Genomic DNA, 15023 nt, shown 5'->3' on the forward strand with positions numbered 1-15023 from the left:
GGTAAACAGAATCCCAGCCAGCACAGTTAGACTCTGGCATCGCGGCCCGAGACGCAAACACCTCCTCTTCGAGAGGGGAAGGTTAAGAAAGAGTCCACCAGGAGTGAAGGCAACCAAAGAGTGGATGAAAGGAGAATTGCTTGCTGAGCTTCACCCACTTGGCTGAGGGCCATCCTGCCAGTTATAGGATGGGGAGACCAGGATCCCCATGCCCAGAGAAAAGGTGACCAAGGGGTAGCTGCAAAGAAGGTGGGGTGGAGGAGGGATGCAAAACGAGTGAAGATGAGGAGAGAGTGACATGTGGTATATATGGGAATTTGAGAAAATACGCCACGATTAGTTGTGGGTTGCGGCAGCTGAGTCGAATAAGCCTGGCTGGTCTCATTCCTCTTGAACTTTCATTACAACATCGTATATTACCCTCATCCCCCCTCACTCACAGGGGCCAATCATGGCCATACCCAGAAGATCTCAGAAAGTGTTCCAACTTGTCCCTCCCCTGCATTCAGTTTCCAGTGTGATGACATTTTCACCCTTTTCCAAATCCCGCTGTAGTGTTTCAATGATCCTAAAGGGAGTCTGGACTCCACAGAATGACATCTCACATCTCAACTTACACAACTGCAGTCAGCTTTGCCATACTTCAGTTTCCAAACCTAAATGTATGCATTCTGCCATCAAAGGGGCTCTGCCTATAAACTTGAGTGACAAACCACAACATTAGGACTGTCAAGTACTGCAGACAATTGTACAGCTCTACAGATGTGATCAGATGATGTAATGTACCATTTATTTTCTTCCACATTTAGAACTACACTTTTTTTACCCACTCTTCCCAATTCAGAAGCATCAGCTGTTCATGAACTCAGCTCGAAACTACAGCCCTCTAACTACGTAGCTCAGGAAAGTAAAAAGCATATACTGAACATGCAGTATATACAGTACAGTACAGGTTCAGAGGAGTACAGCAAACTGAAGACTCAGACAGACAGACCATTTCATCTGTCCATGAAATCTACTGTTGAATTGTTCATCATTCCTAAAAAGACCATACAGGCATCCTAGATTGGTACCATGATCTCTAAACTATACGGTCTGCCTGTTTTCCAAGAGAACAGCACCACATATTGTTAAGAACAAATGTTCTGTATTTAGGAATCATTCCGTGTTTCCTGCAAAGTTTAACTAACAAGTGTATCTAATTGCACACAATGTTCTTGAATGGAGAATGCAATACATGTCACAGTGACCAAATTATATTGCGTGACAAAAACCGCATTTATTTTTTGTGTGGAAAATAATGACTTGCATTGACCTACACATCTTTGGTGTGGTGCAAAATACAGTATCCGAAAAAATGATTAGGAGCATACATTTCAGCTTGAGAAAAATTAGCCTGTGTGATCCTGTGCTTAACCTGAAAATCACAAAATCAGTATCTATTCATGTGACTCTTTCACCTAAGAATAAATCGAATGGGGCAGATGTAAGTACAGTACATGGTCAGGTTCTTAAAATTTTGGCACAAAGTTCCTGGGAATCCACATACTGTATGTGAGTCTCTGACACTTGAAGATAAAGGACTGTCCTTCCATCTTCCATCTCTTCACCCAGAACAGCACAGGATGCCAAGCTAATGAGAATAGTCTGTGAGTGTCAGCCTGAGTAGGTCTTGTCATGACATGGTATGAAGAGCTCTGGTCCTTAGTTATCCCTGGAAATTGCTGCCTGTTGACTTAATGCCCATGTGCTCCACGAGGAACAGCCCAATGGGCCTGTACTGTATGCATGGTACTTTGTAACAGTTTAATCAGCTTCATGTTACAACGATTAAATTCTCCCCTGTAGGATATTCAGGATGTTCCTGGGCTTTTACCCATAAAAAAGGATCCTTTTCTTTCCATTAGACCTTTGCTATCTGAACTGGCTCTGCGTGTGGCCATCCTGTATTCCTTCACTAATGCGCTCTGGGGACGACTGCTCTGCACACAGGCTCCAGATAAACTTAAGCTGATGCCATCTCCAATATCTCCTCTGAGCTACAGTGAGCCCCGTGCTTGCCGTAACCTCGGCCTGCCCTACCCCCTCTTCTCAGCCCTGCTAATGTCTTAATCAATCCCAGAGGCTCCTGGCTGGATTGCTCGTCTTTCGCCTCCCCCTCCAGATGAATAGGTATCCCTCACCTTTCACATGGAGTCACATGGTAGCAATCAGCCAGGGCTTTGGCAGACAAATTAGCCGAGTTAATGGGCGCTGGGGATCAGCACGACAGCAGCTCTGGCCCACTGGTGCTAAACGCCAACAGATGGCCTCAGCCCAGGCTCCCCTCTAGGTAGGAGCAGAAAAGCTGTTCTTGTGCTGCTCGTCCAGAGGTGGAGCTGCAGGAAGAAGACCCGCTACACCCATCTCTGCAAGAGCTAAGAGCAAATCTGTGTTTTTTTGGCCCTTTTGATTCCATAATTTGGGAATATCCCATGATACAATACCCAGGGCTTAGGGCAAAGTCCATTCAAAACAGGATTTCACCGGGAGCAACATGGGCAGTGGAGAAGAGGACAGAACTCACATTTATGCGGTTCTCTACAAGTGACCTACTATCACCACATGGGGTGAGGGGATTTCAGGGAGGTAATTGGACAATCAACACTCATGCAAAGTCTCACTTTTGCTGCAGGAAGAGTTAACAAAAGTTAGCATTCAAGTGCGGAGGAAAACATTCGCTTCAACGTACGTTATCAAACAAGACATCGGAAATTCAGACTCAATGCCACAGAATGGTGACCAGAGAAACAGACATGAATACGTGCAGCCCTTTGGATGAGACGCTAAAATGAGGATCTGACTTGTCGGCTCTTGGCATTGTTCTAAAAGTACGTAGTTAAACAGGGTATCTTAGCTAAATTCGACTTCTGGTTTGTAAAGCTCAATTTTCAATGCTTTCAAGTCGCTAGTGAAACCTCCCCTTCACCCATTACTGACTGGGGTTAAAGAGATGGAGTTCTCTCTTTGTGATTGGAACACCCTGCCACCAGCTCCACAAATACAATGAACAGACAGGGAATATTGGTAACTGGATTTTGAGGCTCAGAAGTGAACCAGGCCTTAATTCTCTCTGGCCTGAAGCGTTTTCACAGTGAAGCACGCTTTCATCTCATTCAATATCTTTCAGCCAGCACGAGACATTAAGGCAGACCCTGTATCAGTGTGTGCCTTGTGAATGGATTTCCATTTGACTTTGACTTTTCTCCCAGGGCTGCCCAGCACAACCCTGGCAGCTCTCACACACAAGGTGCTAAAGAGCGAAGTGTGCTCGTCTCTCCACAAAGCCTCTAGGTAACCACCCACTCTCCCCTGACTCGTTCACTTAATTGAGCCCTAGGCTTGGTGTATTGAATCAAACCCCTGATGTCTCCTCCTTGAAGCCTGGAGGAAAGAGAAACTTGCTCTTTGCATAGACAATGAGCTATTTCAAGAATTGGCCAACACCGGTGAATAATAGAGCTTGTGACAGCTTCCAGATTGAATTCTAGGTTATCCTGACAGCGTGCTTGGATAAGAACCTTTTTTTTTTCTTTTTCGTCTTTGATGTAAACCTCACATTGATTGATTTGACATAATCCCACCAAGTGAGTATTTCTTGTGAAACCCTTTGAAAATGAATGACTTCCTTGTTTTTGATATTTTGACAAACTAGCGCAGAGGTTCCATCCCCCGAGCGTCATAAAATGGATTTAAAAACAAAAATCAATTGTACCGTCTTGAAACTGATCTAGTAAGAAACACCCACTGCAATGTGCACGTTAAAATATTACAGGGTAATGGCTTAGATGTGGAGGATCTACTTCTACAAACTTTCCTTTTCCAGGAAAAAATTCCAAAAACATGTTGGGAAAGGGACATTTTCCTTTGCAAATAGTTTTGAAGAGGCTCAGAAAATCCCCACTATATATAAACATTATAGTTTCAGAAACATTACTCGGTACTAGTTAACACAAACCCAAAAATTACTATTGACATAAATGAACTCATTTTTTGCATTTGTTACTGATATGAAATGCTGGAACATATTTAATAAGAATGTAAAACTACAACTGTGAAACAAGTTCACTTGCATATTTTGGCCTGTAGTTAATACTACAAAAATCTACAGTGAAAACATGAGTAAGAAAAACACTTCAATGAGCTGGTAACTCTTAGCACTAATTGAGTGTGCTGACCTTGGTTTTTAAAACCTGCATTTGAAACAGACAATTAGAGGCGCTTTCATTATACCATTTTAAACTGTGGTACAATTAAACGAGTTGAAGTTAATGCCACGCTAAGCTAGAAAAGAAAGATAGTTCAGTTTTCAGCGTGGAATTAGTCTCTACTTCTTCCTTGGGAAGTAAATGCTGACACAGCTCCTCGCTTGCTACCTCAATTACACACCTCTAGTTTCTGCAATAACACTACAGTATGCTAACACAGCATTTCCTTTGGTTCACTGGGTAAGGCTTGCGTGTTATGTGAATTATAATGCTATAGTTATGACAGGCCTTAAAACGCCAAAGGATTAATTGAATCGATAACACTTTGCAAACTTCAAAAATGAATTCTGTCAGAACAGACTGGAGGGAACACCTGAATACTGTATCTTTGGTTTCTAATGACGTTTGTGAGGGTCAAACAATGTTGATTAAGTAATCTTGACCATCCGTCCGTTTTCTAACTGCTGTATCCAATCCAGGCTCTCAGGGCTCGGGCGAGCCGGAGCCTGTCTCAACAAGCAATGCGCACAAGGCAGGGTACACCCTGGATGGGATGCCAGGCCATTGCAGGGCAGACCGATACCCAGACGCAAAGATGCATGCGCTCACACCAGGAGGCCAATTCTTACCTACTGTACCAGTATGTATTTAGACCGTAGGAGGAAATAGAAGCACCCAGAGCAAAAACATGCAAACATGGGGAGAACATACAAAGCCAATGCAAACAGCTCTCCAGGGCTGAACCCAGGATCAGACAGCGATGCTGAACATCCGGTATTAAAACCAAAAACAGGAGGCACTACTTTACCCAAAGGCCTGTGGGAATCTGGGATAAACTACCCTGCTGTGAGGTCGAAGCTGATACCCTGGCTTCTTTCAATAAACAGCTGGATGAGATTCAACCAACTTGGATCACTTAACAACTACCAAATGAGCTACATGGACCAGATGGTCTCTTCTCATTTGTGATCATTCTTGCGTTCTTATCCTCACAACAATAACGGACTGACCTGCGGAGCGTTTCCCAGTGTGCCCATCTCATTTCAGGAAAAGGGATTGCCATTTTATTTTTTAAGAGCATTTGTTTTTTCAAAAGGTCGCTGAAAAAGGCCAAACACCAGCTAAACAAAATGGGAGAAGCGGCCAACGATGACAGCTGTTCTGGAAACCATGTTCTTTGCTCCTCAGACGTTCAGGGCAATAAACACCCCATGACCCGCCAGAGTGCTCCTGCTAATCTATTCACCTCCGTTCCAGAGCTCAGAGAATACCATTTCACCTAATTATAGCTGCTTCAACAACATTGTTTTGACCCTCCTATGGCTTTCTTGGGGCTTCCTGGAAAGTACAGAACACACAAGGCAACAACTTGAATATTTAAACCATCTTCTCCCAAGTACTTGACCTTTCTAAGGGGATGAGAAGCCCCCCCCCCACACACACATACACACCCACCCCACCTCCCACATCTTTTGTATTTCCTGCAATTATCATGTTAATGACTTTGGCCGGATTTTCACATGGCTGCTCACTGATGCATATTTGGGCTGAGGACTGAATTTATTTAAGTCAGGTCTCCATTGTGCTCCCTGGTTTCACATAACCTCAGACCGACCCACGTACCCCTCCCCATCTCCTTGTGACAGGGGTATCTGACCAGGAGAGGGCAAATTTGAGTGCTGCATTGTATTTATAGTCTAATGCGCAAGTACAAGGTCAGGGAAGCTGGGGACAGGACCTCCGTGTGGAGAGTGGGTTTCCAGAATTGGCACAATAAAGGTGGCTGATTTGCATATTTCGGCAGAGGTTGCTCCCGTTTTGATTCAAGCCCGTGTGCATCCACAACGCACTGCGGCTGATAACCTTGCAATCTGCATGCCAGCAATGGAGGGGCACATGTTCACAAGGAGGGGTGCTGAAACTATAAAGAGTTCATCAAGGGTTACCAAAGCAGGAAGTTGAAGTTCTTCATACTGTATATGTAAGGCCTATCAGTGCACAGGCCAGGGTATAGTGTGTGCCTGTATATTGATTCTATATGGCAGGATGCTTCGGTAGATATCCTCATTCAGACTTGGCATGGTACAGTATATGTGCATTTTATTGTGAGTGTTCTATGCTTATTATGAACACTATATATATGAGATAGCTCAGGTGTGTGGCTGCGTCAGCATGCGTAGGCTGCAAAGGAACAAGTAATAGGTTTATTCCATGCTGAAAAAAAGAAGAAAGACAACACAACGTTTCGGCCGTGGAGCCTTCTTCATGTGTGTGAAGAAGACCTGAAGAAGGCTCCACGGCCGAAACGTTGTGTTGTCTTTCTTCTTTTTTTCAGCATGGAATAAACCTATTACTTGTTCATATATATGAGATACTGTATATGTGTATATATACATTCTTTGGGATTGCGGATTAAGTCTTTAAGTGGTCATAGTTGTTCTTTGCAGGCAATGGAGTAAAAGAAAAGAAAAGTAATTGATATACATTAAAATAATCAAGTCGCACTACATTGCAGAGCCTTTTCAATTAGCGAGCAAAGTTGTTCTCAAGTGCATGGATTGTTCAGTCAGCAGGTGCTTAAAGAGCCATAGCAGGAGGTTCCAAAAAACACAGTTTTATATTCCCTCATGTTTCCACAGCTGCTGAAGTAACATACCTGCGATTTCTCTTCCCATTTCCAACATCCTGACAGCTCGTTTTCTGCAGCAATCCGTCTGAGGCCATCTCACTCAGTTTTCAACATCTACAATGCATTGCGGTTTTGGTAAGGTTGTGTTTAGTGCAATCATCTGTCCCTCCTTCAGAAAATTCCATATTTTTATTCCCCATTGTGCTGTAGCTGCTGTGATGCTAGTGCTGGGATCTTGGCTATAAAAAGAAAATCACTTCTAACTTGAAAAAAACTTCCTTCCTGCACCATGTCTCAAACATTTATGTGAGAGTAGACAAGGAAGGGATAGAAAAGGAAGAGTGATGGACTTCAATCTCTCCGCACTGCCAGATTAACTATAGATGGAAACATTATGTTAAACATCTGAAGCAACATAAAGAGAAGAATTACTTGACATTTATCAGAGCTCCACTACTTGTGCTTAAAAAAACGTAAAAATGGCAAATGGAGTCAAATTAAGTGATGGAAATTTCACTGGAAAGACCAAGTCTGTTACCTCTAAGTAGTAGTCTGTAGTCTGCTTTACCTCAAACCTTGAGATAATAATAATAATAATTGCTTACACTTATATAGCGCTTTTCTGGACACTCCACTCAAAGCGCTTTACAGGTAATGGGGACTCCCCTCCACCACCACCAATGTGCAGCATCCACCTGGATGATGCGACGGCAGCCATAGTGCGCCAGAACGCTCACCACACATCAGCTATCAGTGGGGAGGAGAGCAGAGTAATGTAGCCAATTCATAGAGGGGGATTATTAGGAGGCCATGATTAGTAAGGGCCAATTGGAAATTTGGCCAGGACACCGGGGTACACCCCTACTCTTTTCGAGAAGAGCCCTGGGATTTTTAATGACCACAGAGAGTCAGGACCTCGGTTTTACGTCTCATCCGAAGGACGGCGCCTGTTTACAGTATAGTGTCCCCATCACTATACTGGGGCATTAGGACCCACATGGACCACAGGGTGAGCGCCCCCTGCTGGCCCCACTAACACCTCTTCCAGCAGCAACCTTAGTTTTTCCCAGGAGGTCTCCCATCCAGGTACTGACCAGGCTCACACCTGCTTAGCTTCAGTGGGTTGCCAGTTGTGAGTTGCAGGGTGATATGGCTGCTGGCCATAGATCATTCTGCAAAAGACTCTAATTTCCAACGATAATCATGATGCCCTAAAATTGCTTATCTTTGTTTGGGGAAAACAAAAACTATCCAACACAACATATATTGACCACTATTCTACAGCACACTGGAGGCGAAACATCAGAGCCCTACCAGAAAAATCGTATCCTAAGGCACGAGTCAGTCAAATGCGGTGTGTGGTTGCTTGAGCAGGCATTTGAATAACTTCCACCACCTTCTCAAACCAGAAGGATGCTCAGATCTGAGCCTAACTGTAAAATGTTTGAACTGATGGGAAATGCAATTACACTTCAGCCACAAGTACCCTCACACAACCTCAATCGAGGGCAATCAGGCCTGATAGACTGATGGGAGGGGACAGCGCATGATCCAGAAGTATGTCGAATGCATGTCACATCTGTGTCATACTGTTCTTATTACTCACTGCCGCTCGATACACTGGTGATGCGGTTCCTAATGTTTCGGCTGGGCAGTGTCTGCGGAGTTAGCATTGCACTCAGATTAGCTCCAAAAAAACTCTAAACGATGCGTTTCTTTCTGTGGTGGCTAAAACAGCTAGATGGCAGATTTCCACATTATTACTTAATTTTTTTCGCATGCTAACTGGACCCCCTGCAAGTAAAACCACCTCCTCAGCTTTCATCCTCTTCTGATCGCCGCTGAGAAAAACTCCAGCATCGGAGCGCAGAATCCTCTGATCACGGAGCAGGCACGGGCAGCAAGCCTCTTCCAACACATGTGGAGTCTGAAGCAAACCAGACCGAGATTCAACTTGGAACATTACTCCTTGACACATCGTAACTCGCCCAGGGAAGAAGGCCACAAAACAGCAACACGATACAAAGCGGGGAATGTTACATTGTTTTCTCGTTTGTGATTCACAAGCAACATTTTTCTCCACAAGCTAAATTCAAACTTGGCGAAAGAAGGGAACAAATTGAATGCACCTTATGTTCCAACCATCCAGAGGGCTCCCATCTAGGTAGAGAAGAGCTTTGCCAGGAGATTTCCAAGCAAGTGGAACAGTTAGAACACCCTTCGGCTTCAGATGTGGTTTGAGTTTTTTATATCCTACGCTTCTGAAAGCTCAACCGAAATCGCACCAGAGAATAAGCACCCGTGGCACAGAGGCCTTTGAAACGCGCTTCAAAACTGCAAACAACAAAACTGCAAACAAATGCAACTGGGGAAAAAAAACCAGCTCTAACTGGACTCTCCTCTTCGGAGATTTGATTGTTGTCCACAACAGAAGAGGCTTCAACTGGCCCTTTGAAAACCTTCAAGAAATGTTATTTTGTAAAGCTGTGTTTTTCTGCGTATCTCTAACGTGGACAAAAGCTTGGAAGTTACTACTACTGTAGGCAGGTGAGGGGGTGATTCGTGTATTATCTGGAATCCCTCGTGGTCTGTGAGCAATTCCAATTTGCATGCTGTTGATTATAGAAAGACATGAAAGTACCTACTGAAAGAATGAAACAATGACAAAAACAACAATGTACTGGACTGCAGCCCTCAAGGGCTTGGGAGTTGACAAAAGACATTCCAGTTAATCAAATTAAGGAGTCATTAAATAATGGGAAGCTGAGGTCTCGGCGTCTGAGACCACTTTGCTGAACATTATTATTGCCATTCCACTCAAATCCCTGCACAAATGATTATAGTCTGTTTCACCTTAATTTGGCACCACAATGTCTGGCTTTCGACGGTTTTTCACTAAAAACACACCACCCAACCTCTCAGCGCTTTAGAGAAAATGTCAACACATCTGAAACGTTTATTTTGACCGAAAAAGGTGCTCTTCTTAAGTTATTATCTGTTGTAATACATGCCATGAATTCCTAATAGCAACCTACCTGCACGACAATACAGAAAAAGATGGATGTGCAATAGAGTTTAGTCCACTTATTGGTGGAGGAGGAGGTGGGGGGGGCGGGGTGATTGAATATCAATTTGGAGTGGTATGGGGGGGGGACAGCAAGAGATGGCTGAAACTTGCTCCAAACGAGCCCGCCCTTGTTATTGAATTAAAAATTCTAAACGCAGCCTGATTAAAATAAAACACAGATGGCTAATGATTTTTCTGCATGCTATCAGTCCCCTAACAGTGTCTTCCCCTCGCAGCTGGTTTCATTCAGGGTGCGGGGGGGGAAAAAAGGAGAAAACAGTTCGCAGCTGAATATTTCTGGATATTGCTTCCAAACTTATTTCGGCTTAGGGCGAGAGGTTGGTCACAGTTGTCACTATCATCTTATACAGGCTTCTGTTCCCATTGCTTGTAACCAATGGGTCTGTGTCTTAGTCTCACAATTCCAGGAGATATCAATATACATGCAGCTTTGAAATTCAGCACGCTCCCTGAAAGGAATTAACCCATCCACCAAGATGAGCATCCTTGTGGAATTCATATTATTGCTTGATCAATAGTAGGCAGAGTTTGAACTAAAACGTTGTGTAAGATTCTTAAAACCATCTGTTACTTTCTCAGCTGCCGTCATTTTCCTGCATTTCAGTTCTTAACGACTTTTACTTAGACGGCCTTAGCTCACACAGGATCAGACGTAATCAAACATTCGACCCACCTTCCAATCCTTGATTCCTGATGGGGACCATCCTTTGGGCGCAAGACGCAGACTTGAACAGCAGTGCATCAAACCTTCCCCTGAAATGGCGAGCCCTTTCTTCTCCTTGCTCTGATCAAAGCTGGGATCGTTTTGATCCACCGATCGCTGGGTCTCCACTTGAGAAACCAAAGGAATCCAACGTTTCCAAAGTTAATTGCTTTTAACTGAGAGGGATACTTAAGCCAAACGTAAGCTTGCAAACCTGTTTGGAGTTAAAGTGTTCATGACTATGTGTCTCTAGCACACTTGTCCAGTTCTCGTCCTTATAGAGGAGCATGTGGCTGCAGCGTGCAGTTTATAGGATCACACTAACGATACAAAAATGCCTTATTGCAAAGACTACAGCTTATGTAAAAGATGTTTTCTCAAGTCCAATTTATAGATTTGAGGAATCCTGCAGGATCATTCCTATGATATTACTAAAGTTTTGTGGGAGTCTAGAAGATTTTCCTTTGGCCTTAGTTTTTTTTTGTCGGATGTCTGTAACAGGCAAATAAATGTGTTCATGCATGCTTCTAAAAAAGAAAAAGACTATATCACCATCTGGTGCATACCATCTTTTCAAATCACCAATTATATAACAACTAGAGAGTAGGTGCTTAGAACACAAAGCTCTAGAGGACTTCCTTAGATAAAAACAAGAAGCATACTTCTTTTCCATAAGAATTCCTCTAGATAGTTTTGGAAACACAGCAAGCGTACACGACTAGTCAGAGCTGGATTAACACTAGAAAAAGCAGCTTCTGGAGTCAGGAGAATTCACCTCTAAAGTGGACGAGGAACCTGCTGTTGCCTCCCTCTGCGCCTCTATTTTAGTTTTCTGTTTTGGTGTAAAAGTGCTCAAGGAACATGTTGAAGAGATACAGATACATCCAGCTTTAGAGTCCAGTGTTCATACAGTATATGCCATAGGGCAACCATTTCCTTTTTAGCAACCCTCAGAAGAAACATGCTTTGCCCCGTGCTCATATTGAGACAGTCAAGCATGACCACCTTTGTGTGGTTGTTTTTGCAATGTCATTTCCCAAAAATGCCACTGAAAACACGAAAGGGGTCTCAAAGAATTCAATCAAGCCGGCTACTCCTAAGGCTGCAATGAGACTCGATTTTCCTCTCTTTGGGGCTACAGAAGAAGGGGGGAAATGCTCCATGCTCAAATACCATTGTTTGCCTTTTGAGCAATGTTGTAATGAGCTCCTATTTAGGCTAAATTACACTCGGTTGGCAGGTTATTAAGGCGGCATCAGTAAAAACTCCACGCTCTCCCCGGGCGATTCCAAAACAACTCCTGGCTTTGCCAAGATTTGTTCCAGAGAAGGGCATTCCGCACAGCGCCAGGGCTGAGCTCATGTCCTGGGTCCTTCGCGGCGCCTTATCCGCATCTCAGAATCCACTGCCTCCCCCTTAGAAGCTGAATGTCAGAAGGCTCCGGGATTGATAAGCAACATTGTCTGTGTAATGGATTAATTAGCCAGCTCCAGTCCATTGGCACGCACTGTAATTGCAAACACATTCCCGGCACTGTGGTGCAATTTTACTACACTGGAAGCAGATCAATAGGAGTCTGCCAGGTGGTTTGTTTTTTTGCAGCTTTCTTTTCTCTAAACAGAAATATGCCATGCCATTTGAAAAGGAAGGTGATTCGCAAACACCTCCCAAAAATAGACAGCAACCCAGGAGGCTCTCGTCCGACTGCATATTCCATTGCTGCTGGGAGAGAGCGCGAAAACGATCATTTTCAGCTCTCCTTACAAGTGCCTGGCCTCCCCTGCTATGACCAAAGCCAATGACTCGGCAGATGGATTCCAAGAAGATAAACTGCAGAATGGCATCGGCCATTGGCGCACACAATTTCCCAGTACGTTTAAAATTGCACATCAGTGAAAATGAGTTTGTGAAATAGGCCTTGCCTTCGCAGATTGATAAAAAATCGACCCTGCTAGTTCTACCGTCCCATCTCTACCAAAATGATGCAGTGCCCTTTTAAAAGGTACAGGGATGTGCCAATCCTGTGAGAGATGTACAGTGCATTGCCAAGGACTTATTAAACTGAGGGTCTTCCGATAGGGGGAAAAAAAAGATACATCCAAAAAGCATTATCTCTTGTTGATCGAATGTCAACCCTCCATTCTGGCAATCCTGTTCCATTCACATACAGTAATACCATTCGATTCTCATACACAAATGCTCCAGAACTGGCCTTTAATCAATAATGCCGTACAATTGTTTTTCATTAATTTTGGTAAGGTGGACAGGACTCCGGGGTGCCTTTCATATAAAAAAGACCTTTGCTGTCCCTTGCTCTCAGCGGATACCATTGAGCTCTATTAATTTTCCCTTTCACAATCGCAGGGTCAGACAGGTTCTCCGACTCACTAAGCTCAGGGTGAGAGAACAGGAGGCTGTGAGCAGTTCCCGGATGGGTCTCAAAATTGGACAGACACTCAACTTTTGATTTTAAAAAGCAACCTGGAAACAAGAGGGCAAAATAGTGCTGTACAAGCTCCGGGGTGGGTAGGGTTGCAAATCTTGAGGGAGTTTCAGGTTCTTTAATGACCTGAGAAAATGAGGCTGAATTTGGCTGAGAGGTTCATTCCAGTTACATAATTTGAGGCCACAGAGTAGAGACAAACAACAAAGGACCTGCACTAATTCCAGAGATGAGAATATTAGCGACAAGCACCTCCGACCACAGATGTCTGATTTCACCGATTTCAGAAGTGATGAGATGGGGCTTCTTTATGTTTCCAACAAAGATGCGTGTTAAATCAATCACCGTAAGGGGAAAGACAGCCCAGGGCGAGTTTTGCTGTCTCTGCAAAACCGATCTGTGGAGAAGGGCTGTGGGGGTTTGGGGGGTGATGTGTTGTCCGGACTGGAGTGTCTCGTCTGAGGGGAGTGATAAATCACTGCTTTCCTGTAATTTGCCATCCCAGGTCGGCTGCCTGTTTGGATAGAGGGTGGGGAGAGAAGGCGAGAGAGAGATCGTTGTTTCCTGTTGAAACACAACGATCGGGGTGTTGGGTTTCTCTGTGGCGCGAGACGCTGCCCCAGTGTTTATTTTCAGAGCTCCTGCCCTGAGCTGGGTGGGGACCCCTCTTTTTCTCTTTTTTTGACTGGGATTTGAAACCGCAAGAGCTGGCCAGTCAAATCACAGCCCCTGTTAACTGCACACTGAGGCCCAGAGAAAGCCTCACGCTTGGAGAAGGATCTAGGCACACATTCCTGAGAGGGAACAATATTTCTGTGGAGTGGCCAAAAGAGGCAAGATGGGCCAAATTTATAGCCCTGCTTATGTGTGTTACCAACTGGCACAGATTCATTCCATGTGCCTTTTTTGATGAGTATGGGAGACTGAAGGTGTTATGATCCTTGCAACAATATGCAACTATTTATGTGGATAAAATCTACCACACAATGGCAAAATGTAAAGGTTTCACCATTCAATTAGCCTTCAGGTGAGACAGAAGCAAAGGCAATTTGCGATAGCAGACTTGTCTGGAGATCAGCAACCATGAAAGGTCAATTAAGTATCTTTGAGATCACCTTGAATGACCGACATCCATCATCAGAACCTGATTGTGGGAAATTGTGCTTCCCTCAGGTTCGTTGCAGAGTGGGGGGGGGGGGGATAATGTGAAATCTGTTATTTAGGAAATTCTCAAGAAGAGCTACAGGTACCACATGAAACAATGGGGAAGTATACGTGGTATACATGAGCTTTTGTTTGGAGATAAAAAAAAGCATTGGGCCACGGGCATGTGGCTTTTTTTTGTCTTTTGAGCTGATTTTTTAAAATTGTTTTTCTAACAAGTTAATTTCACACAGCAATTTAAATCAGAGCTCAACCTCAAGCTTTTTGCTCACAGTTTATCACCTCTGACAGACCACCCTATAGACTGGAGAGCAGCAGAACAATTGCACACACTGAAGCACTGGGGCATGAGAGCAGTGGCCTTTAAGAGTGGCCAGCGCCTCCCCGAAAATAACTCTTGCTTTCTCAGACACAGACGTAACAGTAGACAGGTGTCATTACCTAATAATTTATTTGTTTAAGATTAAAAAGTCAGTGGTCATTGCATCTGGGAAAATTTGCAAAGAGAAAAAAAAAACACTGAAGAATTGAGAACTCCAGACCCATGCGCCCCCATGTCAGGACTTTATAGACAGATGAAATATAAACTGAGCCTCCCTTGAGTAAACTCTGTGTGGGTTTCAGGCAATCCAAACCTACTGGTGTATGAGGGCTGGGTTATCTGAAATAAGGGAATTAAAAATGACAGTGGACAAAGGTACGTTCTGTTTAAACTATCCTAACCTAATATTCTTCATGTTCAGCCCTTT

This window comes from Lepisosteus oculatus, chromosome 19 (assembly GCF_040954835.1).
Source record: "Lepisosteus oculatus isolate fLepOcu1 chromosome 19, fLepOcu1.hap2, whole genome shotgun sequence".
In the NCBI taxonomy this organism is placed as follows: domain Eukaryota; kingdom Metazoa; phylum Chordata; class Actinopteri; order Semionotiformes; family Lepisosteidae; genus Lepisosteus; species Lepisosteus oculatus.